Genomic DNA, 7500 nt, shown 5'->3' on the forward strand with positions numbered 1-7500 from the left:
CCGATAGCGGGCTATCGCAGGTAAAGGGACGTCGACGGCCGTGCTAGCGGGCTACCGCGGATATCATCGTACGCGGTCGACCCGATAGCGGGCTACCGCGGGTAAAGGGACGTGGACGGCCGTGCTAGCGGGCTACCGCGGGTCTCATCGTACGTGGTCGACCCGATAGCGAGCTACCGCGGGTAAAGGGACGTGGACGGCCGTGCTAGCGGGCTACCGCGGGTCTCATCGTACGTGGTCGACCCGATAGCGGGCTATCGCGGGTAAAGGGACGTGGACGGCCGTGCTAGCGGGCTACCGCGGGTCTCATCGTACGTGGTCGACCCGATAGCGGGCTATCGCAGGTAAAGGGACGTCGACGGCCGTGCTAGCGGGCTACCGCGGATATCATCGTACGCGGTCGACCCGATAGCGGGCTACCGCGGGTAAAGGGACGTGGACGGCCGTGCTAGCGGGCTACCGCGGGTCTCATCGTACGTGGTCGACCCGATAGCGGGCTACCGCGGGTAAAGGGACGTGGACGGCCGTGCTAGCGGGCTACCGCGGGTCTCATCGTACGTGGTCGACCCGATAGCGGGCTACCGCGGGTAAAGGGACGTGGACGGCCGTGCTAGCGGGCTACCGCGGGTCTCATCGTACGCGGTCGACCCGATAGCGGGCTACCGCGGGTAAAGGGACGTGGACGGCCGTGCTAGCGGGCTACCGCGGGTCTCATCGTACGTGGTCGACCCGATAGCGAGCTACCGCGGGTAAAGGGACGTGGACGGCCGTGCTAGCGGGCTACCGCGGGTCTCATCGTACGTGGTCGACCCGATAGCGGGCTATCGCGGGTAAAGGGACGTGGACGGCCGTGCTAGCGGGCTACCGCGGGTCTCATCGTACGTGGTCGACCCGATAGCGAGCTTCCGCGGGTAAAGGGACGTGGACGGCCGTGCTAGCGGGCTACCGCGGGTCTCATCGTACGTGGTCGACCCGATAGCGAGCTACCGCGGGTAAAGGGACGTGGACGGCCTCGGTAGCGAGCTACCGCGGGTATCATCGTACGTGGTCGACCCGATAGCGGGCTATCGCAGGTAAAGGGACGTGGACGGCCGTGCTAGCGGGCTACCGCGGGTCTCATCGTACGTGGTCGACCCGATAGCGAGCTACCGCGGGTAAAGGGACGTGGACGGCCCCGGTAGCGAGCTACCGCGGGTAAAGGGACGTGGACGGCCGTGCTAACGGGCTACCGCGGGTATCATCGTACGTGGTCGACCCGATAGCGGGCTACGGCAGGCAAAGGAACGTCGACGGCCTCGGTAGCCAGCTACCGCGGGTAAGGAGGGACGTGGTCGACCCGATAGCGGGCTACGGCCGGCAAAGGATCATCGACGGCCTCGGTAGCGAGCTACCGCGGGTAAGAAGGGGACGTGGTCGACCCGATAGCGGGCTATCGCAGGCAAAGGAACGTCGACGGCCTCGGTAGCCAGCTACCGCGGGTAAGGAGGGACGTGGTCGACCCGATAGCGGGCTACGGCAGGCAAAGGTACGTCGACGGCCTCGGTAGCCAGCTACCGCGGGTAAGGAGGGACGTGGTCGACCCGATAGCGGTCTACCGCAGGCAAAGGTACGTCGACGGCCTCGGTAGCCAGCTACCGCGGGTAAGGAGGGACGTGGTCGACCCGATAGCGGGCTACCGCCGGCAAAGGTACGTCGACGGCCTCGGTAGCGAGCTACCGCGGGTAAGAAGGGGACGTGGTCGACCCGATAGCGGGCTATCGCAGGCAAAGGAACGTCGACGGCCTCGGTAGCCAGCTACCGCGGGTAAGGAGGGACGTGGTCGACCCGATAGCGGGCTACGGCAGGCAAAGGTACGTCGACGGCCTCGGTAGCCAGCTACCGCGGGTAAGGAGGGACGTGGTCGACCCGATAGCGGTCTACCGCAGGCAAAGGTACGTCGACGGCCTCGGTAGCCAGCTACCGCGGGTAAGGAGGGACGTGGTCGACCCGATAGCGGGCTACCGCAGGCAAAGGTACGTCGACGGCCTCGGTAGCCAGCTACCGCGGGTAAGGAGGGACGTGGTCGACCCGATAGCGGGCTACCGCAGGCAAAGGTACGTCGACGGCCTCGGTAGCCAGCTACCGCGGGTAAGGAGGGACGTGGTCGACCTGATAGCGGTCTACCGCAGGTAAAGGTACGTCGACGGCCTCGGTAGCCAGCTACCGCGGGTAAGAAGGGGACGTGGTCGACCTGTCAGCGGGCTACCACGAGAAAGGTACGTGGACGGACGGCCTGTTAGCGGGCTACCACGAGGAAGGTACGTGGACGGCCTGTTAGCGGGCTACCACGAGGAAGGTACGTGGACGGCCTGTTAGAGGGGTACCACGGGCTTATGCGGGGTCTTCACGTATCTACCTACCCGCGGTAGCCCGGTAAAGGCCGACCACGTACCTTTGCCTGCGGTAGAGACCCGTGATCGCCCGGTACCAGACGGGTACCACGGGCTTATGCGGGTCTTCACGTATCTACCTACCCGCGGTAGCCCGGTAAAGGCCGACCACGTACCTTTGCCTGCGGTAGAGACCCGTGATCGCCCGGTACCAGACGGGTACCACGGGCTTATGCGGGTCTTCACGTACCTACCCGCGGTAGCCCGGTAAAGGCCGACCACGTACCTTTGCCTGCGGTAGAGACCCGTGATCGCCCCGGTACCAGACGGGTACCACGGGCTTATGCGGGGTCTTCACGTATCTACCTACCCGCGGTAGCCCGGTAAAGGCCGACCACGTACCTTTGCCTGCGGTAGAGACCCGTGATCGCCCGGTACCAGACGGGTACCACGGGCTTATGCGGGGTCTTCACGTATCTACCTACCCGCGGTAGCCCGGTAAAGGCCGACCACGTACCTTTGCCTGCGGTAGAGACCCGTGATCGCCCGGTACCAGACGGGTACCACGGGCTTATGCGGGGTCTTCACGTATCTACCTACCCGCGGTAGCCCGGTAAAGGCCGACCACGTACCTTTGCCTGCGGTAGAGACCCGTGATCGCCCGGTACCAGACGGGTACCACGGGCTTATGCGGGGTCTTCACGTATCTACCTACCCGCGGTAGCCCGGTAAAGGCCGACCACGTACCTTTGCCTGCGGTAGAGACCCGTGATCGCCCGGTACCAGACGGGTACCACGGGCTTATGCGGGTCTTCACGTATCTACCTACCCGCGGTAGCCCGGTAAAGGCCGACCACGTACCTTTGCCTGCGGTAGAGACCCGTGATCGCCCCGGTACCAGACAGGCCGACCACGTACCTACACGTATCGAGGAATAATGCCAGCCTGGGTCCTGACACGGCCTAAGTAACAGGCTAGGGTTAGGGTTAGGGTTAGGGTTAGGGTTAGGGTTAGGGTTAGGGTTAGGGTTAGGGTTAGGGTTAGGGTTAGGGTTAGGGTTAGGGTTAGGGTTAGGGTTAGGGTTAGGGTTAGGGTTAGGGTTAGGGTTAGGGTTAGGCATCGTCAAGAGGCGGCTTAGGGTTAGGGTGTACGATGCCTGCCTTCGTTACGTTACGTTACATGAAATGTGATCGTTTCATCGAGAGACCTGCTGTACTATTCTTACGTGCGGCTTCCCGATGAAAAATTGTCAACCTGTAACACTTTTTGACTAGGCTATGGCTTTGGCTGGCCGCCGATGGTCGAGAGACCCGCGGTAACCTGTCCGCGTCTAACGTGCGACATCCCGATGAAAATCTCACCCACGTAAAAAATATTTACCGAGGGTATTGTTTGCCGGCCTGAATGGTCGAGAGACCCGCGGTAGCTCGCCTGCGTCTAACGTGCGGCTTCCCGATGAAAATGTAACCCACGTGAAATTTTTTTACCGACGGTATAGTTTGAAGGTCTCGATGGTCGAGAGACCCGCGGTAGCCTGTCCGCATCTAACGTGCGGCTTCCCGATGAAAATTTCACCCTTCTAAAAAATTGTTACCGAGGGTATAGTTTGACGGCCTCGATGGTCGAGAGACCCGCGGTAGCCTGCCTGCGTCTTACGTGCGGCTTCCCGATGAAAATTTCACCCTTGTAAAAATTTTTTACCGAGGGTATAGTTTGAAGGCCTCGATGGTCGAGAGACCCGCGGTAGCCTGTCCGCATCTAACGTGCGGCTTTCCGATGAACCTTTCAGCCTTGTAAAATTTTTTTTACCGAGGGTACAGTCAGACGGCTTCGATGGATGGTCGAGAGACCCGCGGTAGCCTGCCTGCGTCTAACGTACGGCTTCTCGATGAACAGTTCAGCCTTGTAAAATTTTTTTTACCGAGGGTACAGTCAGACGGCTTCGATGGATGGTCGAGAGACCCGCGGTAGCCTGTCCGCATCTAACGTGCGGCTTTCCGATGAACCTTTCAGCCTTGTAAAATTTTTTTACCGAGGGTACAGTCAGACGGCTTCGATGGATGGTCGAGAGACCCGCGGTAGCCTGCCTCGTCTAACGTGCGGCTTTCCGATGAACATTTCAGCCTTGTAAAAATTTTTTACCGAGGGTACAGTTAGACGGCTTCGATGGTCGAGAGACCCGCGGTAGTCTGCCTGCGTCTAACGGACGGCTTCCCGATGAACATTTCAGCCTTGTAAATTTTTTTTACCGAGGGTACAGTTAGACGGCTTCGATGGTCGAGAGACCCGCGGTAGCCTGCCTGCGTCTAACGTACGGCTTCTCGATGAACATTTCAGCCTTGTAAAATTTTTTTTACCGAGGGTACAGTCAGACGGCTTCGATGGATGGTCGAGAGACCCGCGGTAGCCTGCCTGCGTCTAACGTACGGCTTCTCGATGAACAGTTCACCCTTGTAAAAAATTTTTACCGAGGGTATAGTTTGAAGGCTTCGATGGTCGAGAGACCCGCGGTAGCCTGCCTGCGTCTAACGTACGGCTTCTCGATGAACATTTCAGCCTTGTAAAATTTTTTTTACCGAGGGTACAGTCAGACGGCTTCGATGGATGGTCGAGAGACCCGCGGTAGCCTGCCTGCGTCTAACGTACGGCTTCTCGATGAACAGTTCACCCTTGTAAAAAATTTTTACCGAGGGTATAGTTTGAAGGCTTCGATGGTCGAGAGACCCGCGGTAGCCTGCCTGCGTCTAACGTACGGCTTCTCGATGAACAGTTCACCCTTGTAAAAAATTTTTACCGAGGGTATAGTTTGAAGGCTTCGATGGTCGAGAGACCCGCGGTAGCCTGCCTGCGTCTAACGTACGGCTTCTCGATGAAAATTTCACCCTTGTAAAAAAATTTTACCGAGGGTATAGTTTGAAGGCTTCGATGGTCGAGAGACCCGCGGTAGCCTGCCTGCGTCTAACGTACGGCTTCTCGATGAACATTTCAGCCTTGTAAAATTTTTTTTACCGAGGGTACAGTCAGACGGCTTCGATGGATGGTCGAGAGACCCGCGGTAGCCTGCCTGCGTCTAACGTACGGCTTCTCGATGAACAGTTCACCCTTGTAAAAAATTTTTACCGAGGGTATAGTTTGAAGGCTTCGATGGTCGAGAGACCCGCGGTAGCCTGCCTGCGTCTAACGTACGGCTTCTCGATGAAAATTTCACCCTTGTAAAAAAATTTTACCGAGGGTATAGTTTGAAGGCTTCGATGGTCGAGAGACCCGCGGTAGCCTGCCTGCGTCTAACGTACGGCTTCTCGATGAACATTTCAGCCTTGTAAAATTTTTTTTACCGAGGGTACAGTCAGACGGCTTCGATGGATGGTCGAGAGACCCGCGGTAGCCTGCCTGCGTCTAACGTACGGCTTCTCGATGAACAGTTCAGCCTTGTAAATTTTTTTTACCGAGGGTATAGTTAGACGGCCTCGATGGTCGAGAGACCCGCAGTAGCTGGCCTGCGTCTAACGTACGGCTTCCCGATGAAAATTTCAGCCTTGTAATTTTTTTTTTACCGAGGGTATAGTCAGACGGCCTCGATGGTCGAGAGACCCGCGGTAGCCTGTCCGCGTCTAACGTGCGGCTTCCCGATGAAAATTTCACCCTCGTAATTTTTTTTTACCGAGGGTATAGTTAGACGGCCTCGATGGTCGAGAGACCCGCGGTAGCCTGTCCGCGTCTAACGTGCGACACCACGATGAACATTTCACCCTCGTAAAATTTTTTTACCGAGGGTATACTTTGCCGGCCTGGACGATCGAGAGACCCGCAGTAGCTGGCCTGCGTCTAACGTACGGCTTCCCGATGAAAATTTCAGCCTTGTAATTTTTTTTTTTTACCGAGGGTATAGTCAGACGGCCTCGATGGTCGAGAGACCCGCGGTAGCCTGTCCGCGTCTAACGTGCGGCTTCCCGATGAAAATTTCACCCTCGTAATTTTTTTTTACCGAGGGTATAGTTAGACGGCCTCGATGGTCGAGAGACCCGCGGTAGCCTGTCCGCGTCTAACGTGCGACCCCACGATGAACATTTCACCCTCGTAAAATTTTTTTACCGAGGGTATACTTTGCCGGCCTGGACGATCGAGAGACCCGCGGTAGCCTGTCCGCGTCTAACGTGCGACCCCACGATGAACATTTCACCCTCGTAAAATTTTTTTACCGAGGGTATAGTTTGCCGGCCTGGACGATCGAGAGACCCGCGGTAGCCTGTCCGCGTCTAACGTGCGACCCCACGATGAACATTTCACCCTCGTAAAAATTTTTTACCGAGGGTATACTTTGCCGGCCTGGACGATCGAGAGACCCGCGGTAGCCTGTCCGCGTCTAACGTGCGACCCCACGATGAACATTTCACCCTCGTAAAAAATTTTTACCGAGGGTATACTTTGCCGGCCTGGACGATCGAGAGACCCGCGGTAGCCTGTCCGCGTCTAACGTGCGACACCACGATGAACATTTCACCCTCGTAAAAAATTTTTACCGAGGGTATAGTTTGCCGGCCTGGACGATCGAGAGACCCGCGGTAGCCTGTCCGCGTCTAACGTGCGACCCACACGATGAAAATTTCACCCTCGTAAAAAATTTTTACCGAGGGTATAGTTTGCCGGCCTGGACGATCGAGAGACCCGCGGTAGCCTGTCCGCGTCTAACGTGCGACCCCCACGATGAACATTTCACCCTCGTAAATTTTTTTTACCGAGGGTATAGTTTGCCGGCCTGGACGATCGAGAGACCCGCGGTAGCCTGTCCGCGTCTAACGTGCGACCCCACGATGAACATTTCACCCTCGTAAAATTTTTTTACCGAGGGTATAGTTTGCCGGCCTGGACGATCGAGAGACCCGCGGTAGCCTGTCCGCGTCTAACGTGCGACCCCCACGATGAACATTTCACCCTCGTAAAATTTTTTTACCGAGGGTATAGTTTGCCGGCCTGGACGATCGAGAGACCCGCGGTAGCCTGTCCGCGTCTAACGTGCGACCCACACGATGAACATTTCACCCTCGTAAATTTTTTTTACCGAGGGTATAGTTTGCCGGCCTGGACGATCGAGAGACCCGCGGTAGCCTGTCCGCGTCTAACGTGCGACCCC

Source organism: Mytilus trossulus, unplaced genomic scaffold (genome assembly GCF_036588685.1).
Source record: "Mytilus trossulus isolate FHL-02 unplaced genomic scaffold, PNRI_Mtr1.1.1.hap1 h1tg001404l__unscaffolded, whole genome shotgun sequence".
Classification (NCBI taxonomy): domain Eukaryota; kingdom Metazoa; phylum Mollusca; class Bivalvia; order Mytilida; family Mytilidae; genus Mytilus; species Mytilus trossulus.